The sequence below is a fragment of the Lepus europaeus genome (assembly GCF_033115175.1).
Source record: "Lepus europaeus isolate LE1 chromosome 12 unlocalized genomic scaffold, mLepTim1.pri SUPER_12_unloc_1, whole genome shotgun sequence".
Taxonomy (NCBI): domain Eukaryota; kingdom Metazoa; phylum Chordata; class Mammalia; order Lagomorpha; family Leporidae; genus Lepus; species Lepus europaeus.
In genome coordinates, this window is record NW_026909001.1 from 17913 (window position 1) to 44551 (window position 26639).

Here is a 26639-nt window from a genome sequence, read left to right on the forward strand (position 1 = left end):
GTATGAATGGCAAACAATAAGTACATTAATCACAGGATGCAGTGGGTAGTTCAAGTATTTTAAGGTGGAATATTAGAACAGTAAGAATGTCTCAAAAGAATTCCTAACAGCAGATCACAAACTGCATTTTTGTAGCACCAGGATTTTGCTAACGTCCTCCTGGCTGATTTTAGGTATTTTAATAGTCAGATGTTCCACATTGAGGGGACCCTCCAGAAGCACTTAAAAAACCCTTTTGGTTTCCAGTGCTGTCTTGTGTTGCCCACCATGAACATTTTTCATTGCCTGGCTTTTCTGACATCTTCAAAATAGAAAACACAGTTGTGTAAGTGTTTAATGTCATTAACGTTTTTCTTTCAGATTACCTGCAATGATGAAATGAAGTAACTCAAGATGAGCAAGTTGAAAGTGGTATCAGAGAAAAGGTAATTCTAAATATTTTTGTATATAGAAATTGCAGACATAATTGTTAGAAACTCATTACTTCAAAATGCTATTCATGTTTAATAGTACGTTTATATTATTTTGTTAGTGTTTATTAATATTAAAACAGTAGTCAGTATACTATGGCTCATGGCCATGTAAGGCCTCTCTTTGTGTTGTGTGCCCTGTGACCTAAGAATGGGTTTTATATTTTTAATTGCTTTTAAAAAGTCAAAATAATACTTGTGACACCTGAGAACTGAAGGAAATTTGGGTTTGAGTTATGTGAAGAGAATTTTATTGGAACACAGCCCTGCTCCTTTCATGCTGCATTTGCATTGTGGTTGCCAAGTGGAGGAATTTGACAGACTGTGGCTCACAATGCCTAAAATATTTGTTATCTGGACCTTCGCAAGAAAAGTTTGACTTCGGAATCAGAGCTCATTATATCATCTCTGTGAAAGTTCTAAAGTGCCAAGGAATTGTCTGAAGTTTGGTTAAAAGTCAGGCAGACTGGTTCCATGTTCAGGTTTTCTTAGCTGTACAGCCTTGAACAGTCTGCTTAACTCTGTCTGCTACACCTCAGTTTTGTCATCTATAAAATTATTTTAATGATAATACTGTTATAATAAGGATGTGAAGATTAAATAGTGCCTGGCTGACTCAGTAAATGACGGCTTGTTAATATTGATAGTAACCATAGTAACCAACATTTCTGGTTTTTTTTTTTAAGATTTTTTAATTTACTTGAGAGAGTTACAGAAGAGAGAGGGAGGTCTTCCATCCACTGGTTCACTCCCCAGATGGCCGCAATGCTCAGAGCTTGGCCATTCTGAAGCCAGGAGCCAGGAGCTTCTTCTGGGTCTCCCATGTGGGTGCAGTGGCCCAAGGGCTTGGGCCATCTTGCACTGCTTTTCCAGGCCATGGCAGAGAGCTGGATTGGAAGTGGAGCAGCTAGGTTTTGTGCTGGTGCCCCAGGTAGTGGCTTTACCCAATACCTTGCACTGCTGGCCCCAACATTTCTGTATTTTGGTAAAATAACTCATTTACCAAAACAAACATATTTAGTAAGAAGAGTGACATAGTTTGACAACATTTTTGTAGATCTCTGTCATGTTTGGCTTAATGGAAGAAAGCAGAAGTCTCTTATCTACTTCTGAGTTCAAACTATTGTGACAGAAACACATACAGAGATGAATGCATACAGACATATACGCACACACACATATATAAGTTTTTGTGTTGTGTTATGGTTGACGGATGGGTCTTAGGAGTTCCAGAATGTGTGGAAAGAGAGAAAGCATTAGAGGGCCTTTTTAGTGAAGTAATAAGAGGAAACTTCCCTCATTTGGAGAAAGAAAGGGACATCCAAGTACAGGAAGCACATAACACTCCTAATACACATCACCAGAAAAGATCTTCATCCGACACATTGTAATCAACTCTCCACAGTAAAACATAAAGGGAAGATTCTAAAATGTGCACAAGGGAAATGCCAGATTACTTTCAGAGGATCTCCAATTAGACTCACAGCTGACTTCTCATCAGAAACCCTGCAAGGCTAGGAGAGAATGGTGAGATACATTCCAAGTCTTAAGAGAAAAAAACTGTCAACTCAGAATACTACACCCTGCAAAGCTCTCATTTATGAATGATGGTGAAATAAAGACTTCCCTAACAAACAGAAATTGAGAGACTATGTCACCAGCCATCCAGCCCCACAGAAGATGCCTAATGATGTGCTGCACACAGAAACACAGAAACATGGTCATCACTATGAAAGAAGGTAAAGGAAGAAAATCTCCCAGGAAAAGTCAAAGGAATTCCAAAGTAAAAACTAGGAATATTTTGGGGAAAATGGCAGAGCAAAGTCGTTGCTTATCAATAGTCGCCTTGAATGTAAATGGCCTCAACTCTCCAGTTAAAAGATACAAACAGACAGAATGGATTAAAAACCCATGCATTTGTTGCCTACAAGAAACACATCTCACCAACAAAGATGCATGCAGACTGAAAGTGAAAGGATGGAAAAAGGTATTCCATGCTAACAAAAACCAAAAATCGGATGTAGCCATCCTAATATAGGACAGAATAGACTTTAACACAAAACCTGTTAAAAGACTCAAAGAAGGGCACTATGTAATGATTAAGGGATCAATTCAACAGGAAGATGTAACTATTATAAATGTATATGCACCTAATTACAAGGCACCTGGCTATTGAAAAGAAATGTTATTGGATCTAAAGGGAGACAGAGACTCCAATACAGTAGTAATGAGGGACTTCAATATCCCACTTTGACCAATGGACAGATCAACCAGACAGAAAATCAGCAAGGAAACAGTAGAGTTAATTGACACTATAGACCAAATCGACTTAACAGATATCTACAGAACCTTCCACCCTACAGCCTCCAAATACACAGTGATCTTGTAGTACTGACTTTACAGTTGGTATAGAATGTATCCTGATGTTAGATAACATTTGCTTTTGTTTTCTTTTTTTTTTTCCTCTTTTTTTTTTTTTTTAGCCTTACCAATAATTCTCCGATTGTGGGACTCCTGGCTCAGCTGGAGAAGATAAACACTGAATCAGCAGAATCAGATACTGCCAGATATGTCACATCAAAGATTCCTCATCTTGCTGAAAGTCAAGGTAAACTTGAGTCTCTGCTTTGCTTTTTGGAGTTGTTTCAAAGTAGATGCTAGGAATGTTCAAACTTGATAAATCTGTAACTTTCTATAAAAATTGAACTTTATTAAATTGGTTCAACAAGTAGAAAACTGAAGAACTTTGGAAGAGACTGATCCTCAACACATTATTTTTTTTTCAAGATTTATTTATTTGAAAGTCAGAGTTACACAGAAAGAGGAGAGGCAGAGAGAGAGAGGGACTTCTATCCACAGGTTCACTCCCCAATTGGCCTCAATGGTTGGAGCTGAGCCTATCCAAAGCCAGGAATTCTTCCAGGTCTCCCACATGGGTGCAGGGGCCCAAAGGCTTGGGCCATTTTCTACTGCTTTCCCAGGCCATAGCAGAGAGCTTTATTGGGAATGGAGCAGCCAGGACTCAAACTGGCACCCATGTGGGATGCTGGCACTACAGGCGGTGGCTTTACCTGCTGCACCACAGTGCCGGCCCCAATACATTATTTTTGATTATTACAATTTTACTGATGTATTTTCTTACTGCCCCATTTTTGGAAAGTTCTGAATTCCAGTTTTACTTGTGGTTGTAAAGTGTGTTGCCATCCAGATGGAGAGAGCAGATAGATGTACTGAACAGGCTACAGGGATGCAGCAAGTGGGCAGGACAGCCAGAGGTTCACTGCTTGCAGAATGGACTAGAATCTGAATGTCCAGCTTGCAAAGAGTCAGCTTTCTTGTGGTCTAGCAGATTTTCTAGTTGTTAGCAGAGCTGGGGAATTTGCAACACCCTTAGCTAGAGACTTTCCTAGCCCATCAAGTAACCCCAGGGTGACTCTCCATAGAATGTTGACAGAAAGGTGTCTAGTAGCATGGAATGTTGGATATTAGCATGCCCCCACCTTGAAATTCACCTCTGTCCTCAGTGACTGGGTTCCTTAGGGAAGTTACTGAATCTCTAGGATTTAGCTACACCATCTCTGGAAGAGAGGTAACAGATATCATGGGACTGTGATGAAATTCACATGAACAGCATGAAAAATGAGTATTAAAAAATGTTCAGTAGATGTCACTTGTAATTATTTGTTTTATGAAGCTAGTTATATTAACTTTTTTTTTTAAAAAAAGAGGTATTTATTTATTTGAAAATCAGAGGTAAAGAGAGAAAGATTGGAGAGGCAGAGAGAGAGAGGTCCTCCATCCGATGGTTCACTCCCCAGATGGCCGCAACAGCCGGAGCTGCATCAATCCAAAGTCAGGAGCCAGGAACTTCTTCTGGGTCTCCCACGCGGGTGGCCCAAGGGCTTGGGCCATCTTCTACTGCTTTCCCAGGCCATAGCAGAGAGCTGGATTGGAAGGGGAGCAGCTGGGACTAGAACCAGCACCTGTATGGGATGCCGGAGCTTCAAGCCAGGGCGCTAACCCTGTGCGCCACAGCGCCTGCCCCTAATAATATTAACTTGATATCAAACCTTGACAAGGGCACAAGAGAAATGAAGATCATTGCTAAAGAAAATGAATGCAAATACAAATGATTTAATGTAAGGAAGTATATTAGTATAACATTATTTGGACAAGTTGAATAAAATCCATGTAATTATCTCAGTGGATATTAAGAATAAAAGACTTTGTTAACATTCCAAAACCTGTGCTTGATTTCTGTGTGTGTGTATGTGTGTGTGTCTCTCACAATAAGGGAAAAATCAGCAACTAGCTTAATATTTACTGGCAACACTTTAATGGCATTTCTGTTAAAATTAAGGTCCAGACAATTCTCAATTTTTAAAAAAGATTTTTATTTGCAAGAGTTATAGAGAAGGAGAGGAAGACGCAGTGAGAAAGAGTGAGTGAGAGAGGGAGAGAGAGAGGGAGAGAATTGGTGCCCATATGGGATGCTGACACTGCCGGTGCCATAGTTCGGGCAGGGGGCCCAATTCACAATTGTTAAAAAAGTTATTTATTTGAAAGACAGAGTGATACACAGAGAGGAACCAACCAAAAGGGAAAGAGATCTTCCTGTCCGCTGGTTCACTCCCCATTGGCCGCAACGGCTGGAGCTGCGCCAATCCAAAGCCAGGTGCAGGGGACCAAGCACTTGGGCCATCTTCTGCTTTCCCAGGCCACAGTAAAGAGCTGGATTGGAAGTGGAACACCCAGGACTCGAACTGGCACCCATATGGGATGCCGGCACTGCAGGTGGTGGCTTTACCAGCTACGCCATCGTGCCATGATGACTCAGGTGATTGGGTCCCTGCCACCTGTGTGGAACATGTGGATTGAATTCCCAGCTCCCAGTTTTGGCCCTGGCTCAGCCCCTGTCATTGCAGGCATTTGTGGAATGAATCAGTAAATGGGAGCTCAGTCAGTCTCTGTCTTTGCCTCTGATAATTAGATAAAGAGTTAAAGAGATGTATTTGACTGAAATAACAATACTAGCATAAGAATGTTTGGAGCCAGTGCTGTGGCATAGTGGGTAATGCTGCTGCCTGTGATGCCAGCATCCCATATGGATGCTGGTTTGAGTCCCTGCTACTCCAGTTCTTTTCTTTCTTTTTTTGTTTTTAAGATTTATTTATTTATTTGAAAGTCACAGTTACATACAGACATTAAGAGAGGCAGAGAAGAGAGAGAGAGAGAGAGAGAGAGAGAGAGAGAGAGAGAGAGAGAGAGAGAGAGGTCTTCATCCGCTGGTTCACTCCCCAGTTGGCCACAATGGTTGGAGCTGCACTGATCCAAAGGCAGGATTCAAGAGCTTCCTTTGGGTCTCTCACGTGGGGGCAGGAGCCTAAGGCCTTGGGCCATCTTCTACTGCCTTCCTGGGCCATAGCAGAGAGCTGGATTGGAAGTGGAGCAGCTGGGATGTGAACTGGTGCCCATATGGGATGCTGGCACTGCAGGCAGTGACTTTACCTGCTATGCCATAACATCGGCCCCTGCTCCACTTCTGAACCAGCTCACTGCTAATGCACTTGGGAAAACAGCAGAAGATGGCCCAAGTCCTTGGGTCCCTGCACTGACATGGGAGACCTGGAAGAAGCTCTAGCTCCTGGCTTTGACCTGGGCTAGACCCAGCAATTGCAGCCATTTGAAGATACCCACCCCTTTTAACTCCACCTTTTTTTAAAGATTCATGTATTTTATTTGAAAGCGTTATAGGCAGAGAGATAGAGAAAGAGAGAGAAATAAAGGGAGAAAGAGGGGTCTCTCATCCTCCCATCTGCTGGTTCACTCCCCAGATGGCTGCGACGGCCAGAGCTGTGCCAATCCAAAGCAGGAGTTTCCTCTGAGTCTCCCACGTGGGTGCAGAGGCCCAAAGACTTGATCCATCTTCTGCTGCTTTCCCAGGCCATAGCAGAGAGCTGGACAGGAAGTGGAGCAGCCAGGTCTTGAACTGTGCCTGAATGGGATGTCAGCACTGTAGTTGGTGGCTTAACCACTATGCCACAGTGTCAGCCCCTAACTCTGCCTTTAAAACAAACAAAATCTTTTTTTAAAAAGAAATGTTGATAGTATTTATTGCAGTATTATTTGTAAGATCAAAGATCAAGAGACAGTCTAAATATGCATCGAGAGTATGGTTAAATTTTAATATAGTCAAACTTGGCTGGCGCCGTGGCTTAACAGGTTAATCTTCGCCTTGCGGTGCCGGCACACCAGGTTCTAGTCCCAGTTGGTGCGCCGGATTCTATCCCGGTTGCCCCTCTTCCAGGCCAGCTCTCTGCTATGGCCCGGGAAGACAGTGGAGGCCCAAGTCCTTGGGTCCTGCACCCACATGGGAGACCAGGAGAAGCACCTGGCTCCTCTCCTGGCTTTGGATCAGCACGATGCGCAGGCCACAGCGGCCATTGGAGGGTAAACCAACGGCAAAAAGGAAGACCTTTCTCTCTGTCTCTCTCTCTCTCACTATCCACTCTGCCTGTCCAAAAAAAAAATTTAATACAGTCAAACTAGACCTTGATAGCCATATTATGCAAGTGTTATCAATAATAAATAAAATACTGTGTGTCTTGTAATCCTAGCACCCAGGCTCACCCACAACCAATTTAATCATCATTGTTAATGCTTTCCAGGTGACTCCAAAATTGAAAGCCACTGCTCTAAAGCAGAGAATGCCAAGTTTACTCAATGAGGGGCCAGATAGCATATGTGTTGGGTTTTGTGGGCCATATAGCCTTTGTCACATTTACTGCACTCTGCCCTGTAGCACAGAAACAGCCATAAATGACCATAAATGGATAGATATGGCTGTGTTCCTATAGACTTCATTAATGGACACTGAAAAATAATTATCATGTGGAATATAATGGTTCATTGGTGGAAGTATATGAATTGTCCTGGAGGCCTATGAGTAATATATTGAATAAAAAGCAAGTCCGTTTGGTTCATGTAACTCTGTAGGTATAGTCTTGTTTTTGTACAGAATCAGCAACTATATGTGATGTTTGCAGGAACAGGCTGTGCCCACACACATACAGGAAAGCTACCTTACACCTTGTTGGCAATATTGCATCAGCAGACTAGATATGGAAAGGATGAAGTGTGAACTCTTGCTTTGACTTTAGATGTTGTATACTGTTAGAATTGTTACAGCAGGCACACATGTGTATTTAAATGATTAAAAGAGCAAAACGGCTGGCGCCTTAGCTCAATAGGCTAATCCTCTGCCAGCGGCACTGGCACCCTGGGTTCTAGTCCCAGTCGGGGCACAGGATTCTGTCCCAGTTGCTCCTCTTCCAGTCCAGCTCTCTGCTGTGGCCCGGGGTGCAATGCAGGATGGCCCAAGTGCTTGGGCCCTGCACCTGCTTGGGAGACCAGGAGAAGCACCTGGCTCCTAGCTTCGGATCAGCGCAGTGCACCAGCTACAGCAGCCATTGGGGGGTGAACCAACAGAAAAGGAAGACCTTTCTCTCTCTCTCTGTCTCTCACTGTCCACTCTACCTGTCAGAAAAAAAAAAGAGAAAAAGAGCAAACCAACTCCTGCAGTGCACCTTATTCAAACAATTCAAACAAAATTTCCGCAGTTTGCTCTTAGTGTTTCTTGGATTCATTACATTTTCTGTCTTTAATATTGGATTACTTATTTGCAGTATGCACAATACCTCCTGTAATTTGTCCTTATTTTTTGCTAAAAACATTTAATTATTTCATGCAAATGTTCCAATTTTAATTTGTTGGCAACATTTTCTTATTATCAATTTCTACAGAATGGGAAGGGCTGTCCCCTCTTCATCCCTGATTGTGGTAGTTTGATTCTTCTCCCTTTTTTGCTTGTTCTGAATCACCAGGGTTAATTTTGTTCCATTTTTTCCCCCAGGGGACATTAACAATGTTTAGAGACCATTTTGTTCATAAAATGCTTTTTTGGGGGTGTTGCAACTGGAAGCTGTTGGATAGAGATCAGAGATGCTGTTAAACATTGTATAGTGTATTGCACGCCTCTCTGCTCCCCCGGCAAGAAAGGATTATCTGGTTAAAATGTCAACGAAGCTGAGGCTGAGAAACCCTGGTATAGCCAAATGTCAGTATTATGTGAAAGAACCAATGTCTGGTTTATTGATTTTCCCTGCTTTTCTGTCTTATTGATCTTAGGTTATTGGTTCTGAGACTTTTCTTTTGTCAACAGTGATTTGAGTGCATTCTCTAAGTGATATGATGTGTTTTTGTTTGAATCTGTTCAAAATATGTTTAAGTTTGTGGTTTCTCTTGGACTCATGGATTATTTAGAAGTGTGTTGTTTAATTTCCTAGTATTTCAGGATTTTCCAATTTTCTTTCTTTTTTTAAAGATTTATATATTTATTTGAAAGTCAGAATTAGAGAGAGAGAGAGAGAGAGGATTTTCCATCTGCTAGTTCACTCCCCAAATGGCCACAATGGCAGGAGCTGGGCTGACCTGAAGCCAGGAGCTAAGAGCCAGGAGCTTCTTCCAGGTCGCCCATGCAGACGCAGGGGCCATCTTTACTGCTTTCCCAAGCCATGGCAAAGAGCTGGATGGAAATTGGAGGAACCAGGATCGAACTGAGGGCCATATGGGATACTGGCACTGCAGGTGATGGCTTTACCCATTACACTACAGTGCCAGCCTCCCTCTCCCATTTCTTTTTGTTGATTTTTAATTTAGTTCTATTATGACTACATACTGTCTGATTTATTGAGATATGATAGTGATGAGATATTGTGATAGTCTATAGTCTTCTTTGAAGTATGCTCCATGTATACTTTAAAAGAATGTGTGCTCTGCTGTTACTTTATCTGCTGGGTGGAGTACTCTGTAAATGTCGGGTCAAGTTGGTTGATGCTGCTGTTCCTCTATACCCTGTTCATTTTCTGTCTGGGTGCTCTATGAGTTCTTATGAGCTGGTATTGCATTCTCTACCTATTACTGGTGAACTCTTTTTACCTTTGGCAGTTTTGGGCCCATCCCTTCTGTTAGACTCTGTTGTTGCCTATGTAGATCTTTCATCTCCAGCTGCTTTGACTCTTTCATTGTGATGCAATCTCTGTCTTTGTCTCCAGTAGTATTTCTAGACTTAAAGGCTGTTTTGCCAGATAAAAACATAGCCAGTCCAGCTGCCTCCGGATTCCTCTTTGCATGTTACACTTTCTCCATTTTACTTTGAACCTGTTTGTACTTTGCATCCAAAGTGTGTTTATTGAAGATAACATATTATTACATCTTGCTTTTTATCTAGTTTGAATGTTTGGTGCTTTCAATTTAAGGTACTTATTGATATGATTGGATTTATGTCTGCCATTTTTGATATTTGTTTTCTAAATTTTTTTTTAGGTCTTCAAAATTCTCATCCTTTGCTCCTTCTTTTGTGTTATGTGTTGATTTTTTTTAAACTTGAAAATTTTAGTTCTTAGGGATTAAAATATGCATCATATTGCAGTGTATTTCAGCTTATCTAATTCCAATAAACTATGAAAATTTTCTTCCAGTACAGCTTTCTTTCCTTCTCACTCCTTTATGTTATGTTATTAATGCTGTGTGTATTCTGTCTGTACATGTCAGAGATCCAATAATGCAGTGTTATAATTTTTTTTTTGGACAGGCAGAGTGGATAGTGAGAGACAGACAGAGAGAAAGGTCTTCCTTTTTGCTGTTGGTTCACCCTCCAATGGCTGCTGCGGCCGGCGCATCGCACTGATTCAAAGCCAGGAGCCAGGTGCTTCTCCTGGTCTCCCATGGGGTGCAGGGCCTAAGCACTTGGCCATCCTCCACTGTCTCTGCCATAGCAGAGAGCTGGCCTGGAAGAGGGGCAACCGGGATAGAATCCGGTGCCCCAACTGGGACTAGAACCCGGTGTGCCAGCGCCGCAAGGCGGAGGATTAGCCTGTTAAGCCACGGTGCTGGCCTGCAGTGTTATAATTAATGCTGATATTAACTATGCCTTCTAAAGAAGCCAGGAGAGAACAGTGGGAAGCCAAGTACATAGTTCTGAAGGGAGGTCTGGATATGAGCCCGTAGGTTGGGAGTGTAATGCATTTATCTGGGAGGAGATACAGAGTGAGGAAGGAGAAGTTTTTGTCCTGGGAACTGTCCCAGTTTTAGATACGGCTGTGAGAGGTGTCTTATGAAGATATTAAAAGGCATTTATATTTATGATTTTTATGTTTTATTACCCTTTTATCACTAGGGTAAGTTCCTTCTTATTTCTGGCGATTTGCTTTATTTTGAAATTTATTTTGTCTGATACTAGTATTAAAGGACGAAACTGCTCACAAGAATGTCACCTTCCCACCCCCACCGTGGTCTCTCTCTGTCTAGCCCCTGCAAAACTGCTTGCAAAACCAGATAAGCAAAAGGTCTCCAAGGCTTCTGGAGAGCCCCTGGTGCCAAGTTCCCTTGGCAACCAGACCAGATAAAACCCACCAAGTCTCTTCGCAAGAACAGACCATTGCCCCTGTTTGCTTCAATAAAGTGAACTGTCTCTGTAGAAGTCTGCTCTGTCTCCCTTTTCCATCTCTCTTTTCTGAGGGTACGAAAGGCCAGAACCCTGAGCTATTCCAGGCCTACCATGTATCCTCAGCTTTCTTACCTTATTGTCTGTATAACAGCTTTTCCAGTCATCACAGTTCACCACCTCTTTCCTTCTTCCTCTGTCTCCTCCTCTTTCCTCTTTCATTTGCAGTCTTTTCTGTATTTTTGAGTCCAAAGACCATCTTTAAACAGCGCTTTGTTGGATCTTTTCTTTTTTGTTTTGAAAAAGAAAATTCCAGTTTGACAGTCTCTGCCTTTTAATTTGAATATTTACTCTAATTGTTGATCAGAGTTAGGCCTGATATCACCCAGCCTTATTATTGATTTTTAATATTTTGAGAGTTCTTGCTATCTATTCAGATAAGAACTCTGAATATCAGCTGAAAGAAGCCAGAAAGTGTTTCATCCTGATTCAGTGGGAGAAATGCACAGGAAAGTGAGGGCTCTAATCAGGGGAGAAGGAAGTCTAGAAGCACAGGCTGGGTCCAGACCAGGCAGAGAGCAGGCCGGGAACAATGTGGAGCAGAGCACCCAGGCAGGAAGGCAGAGGCAGTGGACAGCAAGAAAGGGGCCCACCGTGCTCCAGGCTTTTATTCACTTCATAGGGGGAGTGGTTACGTAGTCTGATTGGCAGGTGGGCATACAGGTGAGGTCAGGCAGGGGCGTGAGCTCACAGAAAGGGGCAGGGCAAAGGTGTGGGGCTCCTGCACCCACATGGGAGACCTGGAAGAAGCTCCTGGCTCCTGGCTTTGGATCAGTGAATCTCCGGCCATTGTGGCCCTTGGGGAGAGAACCAGTGGATGGAAGACCCCTCTCCCTCTCTCTCTCTGTCTGTAACTCCACCTCTGAAAAAAAAAAGAATCACAGGGAGCACACTGCTTACAAAGCCAGTCCTCTCATGAGAAACCTTCAGTGACTTTCCCCTTGGACCATGTCACAGGTGCTGTAATTATGTTGTCTCTACACTTAACTCACTGACATTCATCTTCCAGGTGTTAACACATGACTGTGGGAAGCCAAAAACTGTTCACACTGTAACAAGGATTCTGTTTTTATGAGGTCAGTAAACTTGTAAGTAGGGACTTGATTGGATTATCCACACTGGCAAATGAAAGTAGAGTAGAAAATGGTTGGTGGAACACCTGCTTTTCATTTAGTGGAGGCAGTAACAGATGATGCTGGCTGTTGGTAACAAGGGTAGTTAGAGGCTCTGCTGTTTTATCTTCAGAGGAAGAGAGTTTTTCTCCCGTGAAGATGAAATGTATGGATTTCTTAGTAGTAGTGACCTCTGTCTTTTGAATTTTTGTGATATTAATATTGAAAATGATTTGACTTTTATATTAAATCAGTGATCTTTTAAATAGGACATTGAGGCTAGCACTGCTGCTCACTAGGCTAATCCTTCGGCTTCAGCGCTGGTACCCCAGGTTCTATTCCCGGTTGGGGTGCTGGTTCTGTCACAGTTGCTCCTCTTCCAGTCCAGCTCTCTGCTGTGGTCCAGGAAGGCAGTGGAGGATGGCCCAGGTGTTTGGGCCCTGCACCCCATGGGAGACCAGAAGGAAGCTCCTGGCTCTGGATCAGCACAGCGTACCAGCCATGGCAGCCATTTGGGGGTGAACCAATGGAAGGAAGATCTTTCTCTCTGTCTCTCTCTCTCTCACTGTCTAATTCTGCCTGTCCAAAAAAAAAAAAAAAAAAAGAAAAGAAAAGAAAAAGAAAACAGACCACTGATGATTCCCTGTGATTTATGAGATAAAGTATAAACCCCCCTTTTCAGCACCTGAGGTCAGTCCTATCTGACCACAGTGTTTTCCAGCCTTGCTCTAGCCTCCATTCATACACACCCTGTATTCCACTTTCATGGGACTTGACATCCCCTGCATACCTCGGGTCTTTTCCCAACTCCAGGTCCATACACAGTTTTGTTCTCTTTGATAAGAATATGCTTTCCTCATTTTCCTGATCCCTACACCTTCTACAGGACTTAATTCCATGGAGAAATACTCAAAAATCATTCAGGTTAGTTAGAATTAGTCCCTTCTTGATTATAATCATTGTGTCAAAAAATAGGTTTTTAGATGTAGTTCACATTTTTTTTTTTGACAGGCAGAGTGGACAGTGAGAGAGACAGAGAGAAAGGTCTTCCTTTTTCATTGGTTCACCCCCCAGTGGCCGCTATGGCCAGCGCACTGCGACTAGTGCACAGCGCTGGTCCGAAGCCAGGAGCCAGGTGCTTCCTCCTGATCTCCCATGCGGGTGCAGGGCCCAAGGACTTGGGCCATCCTCCACTGCCTTCCTGGGCCACAGCAGAGAGCTGGACTGGGAGAAGAGCAACCGGGACAGGACTGGCACCCCAACCGGGACTAGGACCTGGTGTGCCTGTGCTGCAGGTGGAGGATTAGCCTATTGAGCCGCAGTGCTGGCCAAGTTCACATATTCTTACATAATTTAAAAGTATTCCCTGAACTAAAAAATATGAATTATTAGCATTCACCTGCAGTTTACCAATATCTACTATCACATATGGTATGAGAGTAAGTCAGCAAATTTTGAGTGAATAAATAAAATGACTTACTGATAGCACTAACATAGTATGTGGGACTTCACACCTCTGATGAAGAAATGAAATATTTGGCATGTTGAAGATTCTACAAATACTCGGATATCATCAGAATGAACCATATCACAAAAAATGATTCATTCAAGGTTTTTTTCCTATGTACCAGCCTAAATTCTCAGTACTTTGCTGAGTTGATTATAAACAATTTTCTTCTCTAAATCAATAATAGCTGGTCTTCAGAACTGAATAAATCTAATGGACATGAAGAATAGAATTAAATTCTTCACAGGTTATTCGTTCAATTATTAAGTAAAAAATACCCTTCAAATGCCTCATCTGTACCTATCAACTTCAAAAAGGAACCACTGGAATTAGCCAGCTCTCATCACAAAGGAAACTGATATAATACTCAGGAATGCCAAGGAGTTTGGAGACAAGAAAGAAGACAGGTGAGCGCATGTGCACCTGTTTCACATGTGGGACCTCTGTTCTTAATGTGTTGTACTGTGCGAATTAATGGTAAAACTTTTACTCAAACAGTACTCTATACTTTGTGTGTCTTTGTGGGTGCAGTCTATTGAAATCTTTACTTAGTGTATACTAAGTTGAGCTTCTGTATATAAAGATAATTGAAAATAAATTGTGATGAAGAATGGGAAGGGAGAGGGAGTAGGAGATGGGATGGTTGTGGGTGGGAGGGAGGTTATGGGGGGTAGCCGCTATACTTCAAAAGTTGTACTTTGGAAATTTATATTTATTAAATAAAAGTTTAAAAAAAGAATATTTCTCATTTTCCTGTGAAATCAGAGCACACTCATTGTCTTCTGAGCAACTGAGAACCATTTCTATTTCACTTCACCTCTTCTGGACACACAAATGTAGGAGTGCTATTTACTATTTAGTCAAAGAAATGGGGGTAGCTGTGCATATCACTTGTAATGTTTAACTGGAGTCACTAATCTTTTTTAAAGTTAATTAATTAATTAATTTTGAAAGGCAGAGTGAAACACAGAGGGAGAGACACAGAGACGTATCTTCCATACGCTGATTTACCCCCAAATGTCCACAATAGCCAGAGATAGACAAAACCAAAACCAGGATCCAGCACTCTATCTGGTTCTCCCATGTGGGTGGCAGAAGACCAAATAGTTGAGCATTCATCTACTATCTCCCAAGTACATTGGAAAGAACATGGATCAGAAGCTCAGAGAAGTTGGGACTCAAACCAGGCACTCCAATATGGGATGAGGGCATTCCAAGTGATGGCTTAATCCAGTGAGTCACAACACCTGTCCCTGGAGTCACTAATGTTACACAAAGGCCACAACTGGTCCCTGGAATACTTTGCTTTTGACATTGACTTTTCATCTCTAAAGTTAATTTTGAAAACTGGGTAGGATTTATATCATTCATCTCAAATCCATTTTTATCTACATCGATGGTCCTCAATTTTTTTTTAATATTTACACAGAGGGAGGGAGGGTGGGAGGGAGAAAAGAGAAGAAAGAGTAAAAGGGGGGAGAGGGAGAGAGAGAGAGACTTTCCATCTGTTGGTTCCCTCCCCAAACAGCCACAACAGCTGGGGCTGGGCCAGACTGAAGCCAAGAGCCTGGGACTCCATAAGAGAAGGTGACAGTACTTAGGCCTTCTCCCACTGCTTTCCCAGGTGCAAGAGCACCGAACTGGATCAGCACTCTTATGGTATGCTGTGGCATATTTATCTGCCACACAATGATGCCAGCCCCATCAATGGTTCGCAAAGCATGTTCTGGGAACCCCTAGTGGACTCTGACACTATCAAGGGTTCTTTTGGTTTTTTGTTTGCTTGTTTTTGTTTTTGTTTTGTTTTGTTTTGTTTTAGTGAAAACTACTTTCATGAAGCAGGTAGTTAAGATGCTTGTATCCTAAATTGTGAAGGGTTAAAAGCTTAAAAGTAAAGCCATAAAACTGAAACTCCAAAAATCCAAATGTAGCCACGGTTATAAGGAACCGAATTATCTCTGTTGAAACATGTGTCTCCATTTGCCTGTGATACTGTCCCCATCCGCTTGAGAGATGGCCTTGTAAAACTGCTTTGTGTAACTGTCTCACGCAATAATGCTTGCAGGAGTCTGGAAAGAGCTACAATAAATTCCTGTAACTTAGTGATCTTTGAACTCACCCCCTCCCATTCATTTGATGCACTGTATAAAAACCCTAGCCTTCTTTCACTCGGGGCTGCTCTGTTCCTGAGTGTTCAGACAGCCCCAGCATGCTGCAGAAAATAAACCCTTTGCTGATTGCATGAGAGTGTCTCTTGGAGTCGTTCCTTGGCGGTAGACGTTCTGCGACCCTTACAATTGGAGTACCTGACTTCAGCTTTCTGATAATGCAGGTCCTGAGAGGTAGTAGTGACAGTCCAAATAATTGGGTCCCTGCTACCCACATGGATTGCATTCCCAGCTCTCAGCTGTGGTGGAATGAGAAGGCCATATCAAGATGGCCTCTGGCAAGCGAGCGTCAGTTACTCAGGAATGGCTTTGAAACCCAACTGGCAAAGGAGCCTGCCTGGCAACAGGCTGTGATTGGTTAGGGCATAAACTGCCCCTTGACCAGATTGACTGTCTTGGCTATCTAAGCCCTGTAGCAACTGAAATAAACAAATCTGCAGGCTGCTCGCCTCTGGCCCACTTTCACCCAACTCCCAGGGTCTCTGTGGTGACTCAGTGCCTCTTGCCCCCACCACGCTCCTCTCAGAACGAAACCACAGCAAATTTGGCGCCCAGCATCCCAGCCCAGCCCTAGCTATTGAGGGCACTTGGGGTGTGAACCAGCAATTGGGAGTGCTTTCTCCTTCTCTGTCTCTCTCTCCTTCCCTCTCTCCCCCTTATATAAATATGTAAAAAAAATTATATGAAAAATAAGATGCATATGTACGGGACTTTTCCAGACTGATTTTACAACAGGCTGAATACAGAAGCAGGTAAGAGAATCAAGCAATCTTTCTTTGTGCCAGGCATCAGAGATTTTCAAAAATATAAAATAATAGTACTTTCCTCATTAAATATGTTTTAGAAAATAGCTATTTTCATTAAAAGTGTTATTTATGGTAGCATTTAATAGCTGTAGTTTAAACAAATTCATACATTTTATGTTTGTCACTTTTAATTTCTGTATGTTTAATAATAATAGGCATACAAAAACCATAAGCTCTTATGGTCCTCAATTATTTGTAAGACTTTTAGCGAGTATTGAGAACAAAAAATCCTGAATTTATGATACATTTTTATAGTAAATAATGTTTCCTTTTTAGTTTTTAAGTATTACAGACAATTAATAATATGTTAAGAGTAAATTATGGGTTACCATTTAAACTAATTTACCATCCAAATTAATACTTTTTCTTTCCAAGAAAAGTTATCAACTGTTGATTTAGATTAAATGTTGAATTAAACAAGAGTAGAACTGGCCATTTTTGATGCTCATTCCAAATTATTCAAATTACTCTCAAAATGCTTATGGCCAGGAGAGTGTCTTAAGAAAAAAAAATTTAGCTTATTTATTTGAAAAACAAAATTACAAAGAGAGGCAGAGCCAGAGATAGAGAGGTCTTCCAATCGCTGTTTTACCTCCCAGATGACCACAATGGCCAGAGCTGAGCTGATCTGAAGCCAGGAGCCAGGGGCCTCCTCTGGGTCCCCTACACAGGCACGGGGCCCAAGAACCTGGGCCATCCTCCATTGCTTTACCAGGCCACAGCAGAGAGCTGGATTCTAAGTGGAGCATCCAGTACCCAAACCAGTGCCCACATGTGATGCCAGCACTGCAGGCTGGGGCTTTAACCTGCTGCACCACAGCACTGGCCCCAGGAGAGCTTCTTAAAAGATCTAGATTTCAGGATCTGACTCTTTCATTAACTTACTGGGTAACTTCAGCAATGTCACTAAGTTGTTTGAGTATAATGATTTTGTTGCCTGTAAAATGAGACTAACGGTACTAATAAAGCTTATTGAGTAATACTAAGTAACATTTTTCTCAGTGCTTTGTATTTATTAATCACTTGATCCTCATGGCAGCCCTATCAACAAAGTATTTATTATCTTATTTTGCAGAGAAGAAAATTGAGCCATAGAAAAATAAACTTATCCAAAACAATTAGAATGGGGATTTGAACCCATAAATCAGAATTTTTTGTATGATTATATGAGAGCACTTCAAAATGTTCGTGGAAAATGTATAGTATAAAAAATTGCATAGACTTCAAATAGTTTTCTACAAAAATAAATTTATCTTTTAATTCCATTGTCCATGAACTTCTTGGAGGACCCTTGTATGATGCTTCTCTGATTCCATCAGCCCTATATAAAATGACAGCGTTCTCAACAATGCATGCCATGTATGCTGAATAGTAATCTACAGGATTCCAGCTTTAACTTCACAGACCCTGTATCCCCAGATTCCTTTTCTTTTAGCTTTCCTTTACCCCTATTGTTGTAACTTATTTCTCTGATATTATTTTCAAAATATGAGCCTTTGGATATACAGAGAAAGTGTTCATCATGTTACTCTCAAGTTACCTTAAATTCCCCAATATGTACATTTCCAAATGGACTAAATAAAATATGTCTATGAGCTGAATGTATGTAACCCATAAGCAGTCATTATGCAAGCACTGACAGCTAAACCAACTCAATCTTACTTCATTTGATAATTATATTATCACATATCATGTGATATGAGACCAAAAATGTTGAGAATATTAGGCAATGATTTTAAAAAAGATACTACTACTACCATGTCACAGAATGAGTTTACTTGGACAGAACTCTTCAGAGAACATACTATCTGAAATAATGACTCAGAAACCCTATAGAAAAGCTGAAGAAGGTTAGGCATGTGATAAAGTATAAGGGAGTATATTATGTCACTTCCCAACTCAAAGCACTCTAGTGACTTCTAAATATTAGAAAGTTATAATAAAAAACACATCCAAATCTCAGTCTAAAAACTTCCCCCAGTCTTCCCTCCTGATACTCTTACTGTAATCTCTGCACTTTGGCCAGGCATGCCTCTTTCCCTGTCCTTTGATATATTTCATTTCATTTCAGGGCCTTTGGATTGTAGTTCCCTTATACGTTGGATATCTCCTTTCCCAAATCTTCAGGTCTAAATCACTTTGTTTAGGAGGCCTGTCCTTAGTACCTGTTATAATTAGCACCACGAATGCCATGCACTACACTATTAAAATATCTCATTTAGAGGCCGGTGTTTTGGCGCAGTGGGTTAATGCCCTAGCCTGAAGCGCCAGCATCCCATATTGGCGCTGGTTCAAGACCCGGCTGCTTCTCTTCCAGTACAGCTCTCTGCTATGGGCTGGGAAAGCAGTAGAAGATGGCCCAAGTCCTTGGGCCCCTGCACCCATGTGGGAGACTTGGAAGAAGCTCCTGGCTCCTGGCTTCGGATTGGCACAGTTCGAGCCGCTGCGGCCAACTGAAGAGTGAACCAGCAGATGGAAGACCTCTCTCTCTCTCTCTCTAACTCTGATTTTCAAATAAATTAATGAATCTTTTTTAAAAATCTCATTTAATTGTTTGTTTCTTATGATTTATATAGGCTAGTTGCATTCTTTTTTTTTTTTTTTTGACAGGCACAGTTAGAGAGAGAGACAGAGAGAAAGGTCTTCTTTCCGTTGGTTCACCAGCAAAATGGCTGCTATGGCCTGTGTGCTGTGCCAATCCAAAGCCAGGAGACAGGTGCTTCCTCCTGGTCTCCCATGCAGGTGCAGGGCCCAAGCATTTGGGCCATCCTCTACTGCCCTCCCAGGCTACAGCAGAGAGCTGGACTGGAAGAGGAGCTACTGGGACATAATCTGGCACCCCAACCTGGACTAGAACCGGGAGTACTGGCACTGCAGGCGGAGGTTTAGCCTAGTGAGCCACCACACCGGCAAGTTGTATTCTTATTTATTGGGTTACTTGTCCATTTTCTTTCTTCTCCTGGCTTGGATCCACATAGCTCTGGCCATTGCAGCCAATTGGGGGTTGAACCTGCAGGTGAAAGACCCCTCCCACCCACCTCTGTCTCTCCTCTCTCTGTGTAACTTTGACTTTCAAATAAATAAATAAATCTTTTTAAAAAAAACTGTCCTAAAGTAACTGATATTTTATCTCAGGAGAAAAGACAAACAGAACTTTAGTATTTATCTGTTAAGCATATTTTTTCCATGCAATAAGTCTGAACTTTGAACATCCACTTCATTTTTTCTTGAGGAGCACTCAATCCAGTGCCCTTCTTATCACAGAAACAAATTATAACCTTATCTGGAAAATCAAGCATCTCTATCCCCATGTCAACATTTTTTTTTGTTTCAGGAATTAGCAAATATTTAATACAAGGCCAATCACTGCATTGATTTTATTAAGAGGGAGAGAGAGAGAGAGAGAGAGAGAGAGAGAGAGAGAGAGATATCTTCCACTGGCAGGCTCACTCTCCAGATGGCTGCAACAGCCAGTGTGCAGTCAGGCCCAAGCCAGGAGCCAGGAAGTTCTTTCTGGTCTCCAAAGGGGGTGGCAAGGCCCCAAACACTTGGACCATCTTGTACTGATTTTCCCAGGCTATTAGCAGGGAGATGCATCAGAGACTTGCATGAGCGCCCATATGGAATGTCAGCATTGCAAACTGCTGCAGCTTTACCGACTATACCACAATGCCATAAAATCTCCCATATTTTAAGGTTATCTGATAAACCACCTGAATCCCACCTGGAAATTTAATTTACTTAAGCAGTGTAAAGCAACAGAATCACAGGTTCCAGAAATTAGGATTGGACGTCTTTCAGAAGCCCTTAATGTGCCTATCACATGGTCTGAACACCTTGAAACTGTCAGATTCAGTTAAAAGGCAATTATATGCTGCCTATGAGAAACACAACTTATTTTTTATTTATTTATTTATTTATTTTTGAAAGGTCAAGTGACAGAAAGGGAGCAATCTTCAATCCACTGGTTCACTCTCCGGATGGCCACAATGGCCAAGGCTAGTCCTGGACAAAGCCAGGCACTCAAAACTCCATCCAGCTTCCTACTTGGGTAGCAGGAGGAAAAGCACTTGGGCCATACTCTCCTGCCATCCCAGGCACATTCGCAGGGAGCTGCCTAAAAAGCAAAGCCACTGGGACTCAAATCATTGCTCCAGAATAGGATGCCAGACAGCATTTGACAGTCAGTCCACTTTGCCACAGTTCTGGCTCCTGAAAACTTATTTTAAATATAAGGCAGGGGCAGGTGCTGTGGTGCAGTAGGTTAATCCTCCGTCTGTGGCACTGGCAAACCATATGGGCACCAGTTCTAATCCCAGCTGCTCCTCTTCCAATCCAGCTCTCTGCTGTGGCCTGGGAAGGCAGTGGAGGATGGCCCAAGTTTTATGGGCCCCTGCAGCCATGTGGGAGACCAGGAAGAAGCACCTGATTCCTGGCTTCCTATTGGCACAGCTCTGGCCATTGCAGCCATATGGGGATGAACCAATGGAGGGAAGACCTTTCTCTCCGTCTCTCCCTCTTACTGTCTGCAACTCTACTTCTCAAATAAATAGATAAAATCTTTAAAAACATATAAAGCAATACAGTTAAAATAAAATTATAGAAAAACATAAATCATTGTAATCAAAAAAATCTGGGCACAGGGAAGAGATGGCAGCAAAATGGCCAATGAGAATTCTAGGGAGTTATCCCTCCCCAGAAATATGGAAAATCCATCAGATTAAAACACATTGGCCCTCTGGAAGCTAGCAAAGATATACAGCCACCAAGCAAACACATAACCAGGAGCTAAAGTACTGAAGTACTACACAGAGCATTAGGACATGCTCGCTTATCCTTGTCCCTTTCCACACCCCAGCACAATGCTAGTTTTGAAGGTCTCAGAACAGCTATTTTAAAATAGTTTGAAAAATTCACTAAAGAAACCACACCTACAACTCACAGTCATAACAACAACTAATCCTAGAGAAACTTGAGGAATCTGATTTCCAAAGTTACCTCAACATATCCACTATTCAAGTGAAAGAAATACAAGATATGCCAAGAGACAAGACAGTATGATTAATTCATAACAAATAAGAAATTAACAGATTCTTCCTAGGAGGTTCAGATACTGGAATTACTAGAAGAAAATAAGTCAATTGTTAGAAATATGTTCAAACAGATGAAAAAAAACAAAGAATTAATGGAAATCAGGAAACATATCTACAAATAAATAATATCAATAAAAAGAAGTTATGAAAAAGAACCACATAGAAATTTTGAAGCTGGAATAAACAACTGAAATAAAAACTCACTAGAGAGGTTTAATTGCACATTTGTGCAAGTAAAAGAAAAAAAAATTAGTGAACTTGAAGGATTCCTAATTAAAATTATCCTGTCTTAGGAGCAGAAATAAAAAAGCTAGATTATCTCTGTTAACCATCTATATTAATTATACAGAAATTAAACTTTAGAAAAACAATGTTACATACAAAAATGAGAATCACTTCATAGTTTTTCATTTCAAGAAGGGGCAGTAAGGACATAGAAGGCTTGAACACAGTAGCAAACTATCTGGCATAATTAACATCTGTAGTATACTTTACAAATCAATAGAAGAAGGTACAACTGCATGGCCAAAATTAAGAAAAAAAATCACAAAAATGTTAAAATTTTGAATTATATAAAGTATATCCTACAATAAAAAAGTATTATAATCAATACCAAAAATATGAAAATACATAAATACTTAGAAATTAAGTATAATCTTAGAATTAATGAGGAACTCAAAAGGAAAATTGGGAGGTATTTTGAGTGGAATGAAAAGCAAACACAAAACAGTGAAATTTATGAGATACAGTTATAGCAGTGGAGATTAATTTCTAGCTCTATGTGTCTATATCAGAAAGTTCTCAAACCAGGAACCTTAGCATTCTACCTTAAGCAATTTTTCAAAAGAGTATCAAAGAAAAAGCAAGTAAATAAATAAAAATGAAAGAAATCACCAAAACAAAAAAAGCCAAGAAGAAAATCAATGAAACATCTTTTTATGGTCATATAATGACACATGATAGTAATATATTAAATACAGAAGTCAGATTGAAGTAAGTAGTTAGATCTGTCACATCACAATAAATATTGACAGCAATAGGTTATATTGAATCAAAAGGAAACCAAGAGTCTATGTAGATAAAAAGAGCAAATAAGTAAATATAAACCTGATGTGGAATGGGATATTTTGGTTTTGAAATGAGGCATTCAACTTTATTGGGAATGCTTAAATTTTGACTCAGAATATGAACATGCACATCACAATAAAACATTGATTACAAAATTAAGGTTTTTTTTTTAAGCTTTTATTTATTTGAAAGGCAGAGTTACAGAGAGGCAGAGGGAGAGGAAGGGAGAAAAGTCATCCATCTGCTGGTTCACTCCCAAAATGGCCACACAAGCTAGAGCTGGGCTCATCTGAGCCAGGGGCCTGGAGCTTCTTCTGGGTCTCCCACGTGGCCACAAGGGCCCAGGACTTGGACCATCTTCTGCTGCTTTCCCAGACCACAGCAAAGAGCTAGATAGGAAGCAAAGCAGCCAGGACTTGAACCGGCACCACATGGGATGCAGGAGAGAGAATGCTATAGTAAAAATCTGCTTTGTTGTCATTTTGTCACCCAGCATTCACTTACTTTTGGTAAATATTCTGTCTTTGCCCTTTGGGGAACTAACTCCATTCTCAGTTTCAGATCATGTGCAAGTAGAATTGTCTCTTCCTGATACTCTTATTTTAAGGATAAATTTGGACTGTTTTGGGCAACAGTGACTGGTTAGATGTGTGCATGTTCGCACATTTGAAGGGACTAATACAAGAGACAACCCATTTTTAATTATGCTGAAAGTTGAAAATATAACTGTGAAACTGCCAGACACAAAGACATAGTGAAGCCAGCCTAAATATAGCCAAAAAATGCTAGAAAATGAATCCTTATGGTATCATTAGGCCAGCATGAACCCTGCTGCCCAAGGCCATTCTCATTTCCAGACTTTTTCAGGTACCCAAGTCAACAGCTTCTCTTTTTTGTTGAGTTATATTTGCTGTCACTTACATCCAAATTCTTTATCACAATATGAGGAATCTATTCCTGGCTTCCTCTTCCATTCATAAATATTACCTTCTCACTAAAATTTTCTTTCTATAAAGGGGGATAATGTTAATGATTTCTTTTTTTTTTCTTTTCTTTTTTGACAGGCAGACTTAGACAGTGAAAGAGAGATACAGAGAGAAATGTCTTCCTTCTGTTGGTTCACCCCCCAAATGGCCACTACAACCGGCGCGCTGTGCCGGTCCAAAGCCACGAGACATGTGCTTCCTACAGGTCTCCCATGCGGGTGCAGGGCCCAGCACTTGGGCTATCCTCACTGCCTTCCCGGGCCACAGCAGAGACTGACTGAAAAAGCAGCAAGTGGGACAGAATCTGACGCCTCAACCGGGACTAGAACCTGGAGTACCAGCACCACAGGTGAAGGATTAGCCTAGTGAGCCGTGGTGTGGCCTTAAACTTATTGATTTCATACTGTTCTCCCTCCTCCTCCTTTCATAATGTTCTAAGTATTAAATGGAAAACTATACAGAAATCACAAATTTGTTCCACAACACTAAACTATGGCACACAGTACTTAATTTCTCTATATGAAATCTGGCTCAAAGCCTCAATTTTAACAGGTGGGAAAATATCCAATATGAGTGACTCTTGGGACCTTTTGTATACTTAGCTTAGTATCCAATGTCAAAAAAGATACTATGGTTGGCCAATGCAGTGTTTTGTTGCAGCTCCTAAGACAATGGAGCCTGAACATTAGTCATCTCAGCAAATATCATTTCATTCCTTAGGAACCGCTACTGCCTCCTGGATGACTTCCACACCAGACCTATCCACTTAGAACCTGTCTTTACAATGTACTGTTAGGCAGCTCTCCAACTTTCAACCCCTTACCTCTTCTTCTTCAACCTCATCTTCTCTTCCTAGGAACACCTAGATGAATGCCACTCCTACATGAGAATTTGGATAGCACTGTACAAAAGATGTGTTGAAGCTGGTTTTGGTCAGAAACATGAAAACTGTTAATAGCTCCTGAGACCAAGAACCCAGAACTCCTCAGAAGACAAGCGTGAAAAGTTATATTCTTTCCTTTTGGAGTTCCTTCAGGCAGGAAAGTGTAATCAATAGCTCAGTGAATTATCCTGCGACAATTGAAGAGTACCTAAAGCTGAGAAAGTTGGATAAGCAAGATCAATTTCCCTGTCATTGTTGTCAACAAAACCTCCCACCCACTATGAAGCTTCCATCACAATCAAGAGGGGATACTTGCTGCCACCTCCTTTCGGACACTACACTTAATAGAAGGCCCATGAGTGACAAACTTTCTTACTGCCTCATCTGGTATTTCTCTGAATGGAAGAATATGATGACTAACTGGTAATTACAGTATATGCAAAAGTGAAATGAATGAAAGCAATGTGATAAAGAATAGGAGGGAGGAATTGGGAAGATTTTATCATAAGATATCTAAACTACCTGTAAAATTTTAGTTATTCAAAAATGGACTTAGATGACTTGTGAGTGCATATTACAATCTCTAATGCAGGCACTGAATTATTTTGGAAGAAATGTCATTCGTAAGCTGGGAAAGGAGAAAAGATTGAATCAGATGAAATTTTTATTTAAAATACTATGAGATCAAAAAAGAGGAAGAGAGTAGCACAAAACAGAAAACAATGAACAAATGGCAATAGAAAATTCTTATGTATTGATAATTATTTTAAATGTAAGTGGATTAAGTTTTTCCATAAGAATAGAGTGGCTGAATGAATAAAATAGTAATATCCAACTTAATGAATGTAAGAGACTCACTGTAGCTTTAAGGGCACACCTAGGCTGAAAGTGAAAAGTTGTAAAAAAAATATTCCATGAAACCAGTAACCAAAGGAGAACACATGTAGTTATATCAGACAAAATAAGCTTTACTGCTGGTGCCGTGGCTCAATAGGCTAATCCTCCACCTGCAGTGTCAGCACACCCGGTTCTAGTCCCACTCAGGGTACTGGTTCTATTCCAGTTGCCCCTCTTCCAGTCCAGCTCTCTACTGTAGCCCGGGAATGTAGTGGAGGATGGCCCAAGTGCTTGGGCCCTGCACCCACATGGGAGACCAGGAGAAGCACCTGGCTCCTGGCTTCAGATCGGCACAGTAACCTGGCCACAGCGCACCTGCTGCAGCGGCCATTGGATGGTGAACCAACGGTAAAGGAAGACCTTTCTCCCTGTCTCTCTCTCTCACTGTCCACTTTGCCTGTCAAAAAAAAATAGACTTTACTCAAAGGAAATGAATTAAGCACCTCATAAAGATACCTGCACCTCTATGTTTATTGCAACATTATTCACAATAGCCAAGATTTATATGCAACCTAAGAATCCAATAACTAAAAGATGGATAAAGAAATTCTGAGAGTGGAGATAAACACACATGACATATTTTGAAAATTTCACAGAAAATGGAATTAAAGATAAGTGTTTGTCACAAAATGAAATCCATGCAGTTTCTTCATAATTTGCATTTTCCAAAAATTTTTAAGTACCTTCATAGTTAGAGTTACAGAGATCTTTAAAAAGAAGAACCTTCCTCTGATGCTCTGTTAAAGCAATGTGTTAAAGTAATCTATTATGTTCTCTTGATGTCTGTTAAATTCTAATTGTTCAAAAACAGCTGAATTTTTATTAAGAGCTATGGGTTATTTAAATATGTGCTTTTTTCAAAAATTTGAATAATCACCTTGTAACAATGATCAAATTTGGTCTATGTTATGTCATGATTTTAAGAAATCTTATTTCAACCAGATATTTTGGATTTTGAGCCTTCTTGGCATTCTTGACAGGCATTCAAAAAATCAAAGTTTCAAACAATCTGGTCTCTAAAATTTCCAGTAAATCCTGGACTTTGGTTTTTCTAGTTTGGGCCCAACTGAAAAAATCGAAGGACC

General features: G+C 41.0%; 1 long non-coding RNA gene across 1 annotated transcript; it reads left to right on the forward strand.

Annotated features, from left to right (window-relative positions):
• Positions 1–2965: 2965 nt before the first annotated feature.
• On the forward strand, positions 2966–24702 carry LOC133754277 (uncharacterized). The gene is made up of 3 exons (XR_009865179.1): positions 2966–3078; positions 23853–24123; positions 24631–24702. It is a non-coding gene; the product is annotated as an uncharacterized LOC133754277 (long non-coding RNA).
• The last annotated feature ends 1937 nt before the right edge of the window (positions 24703–26639 follow it).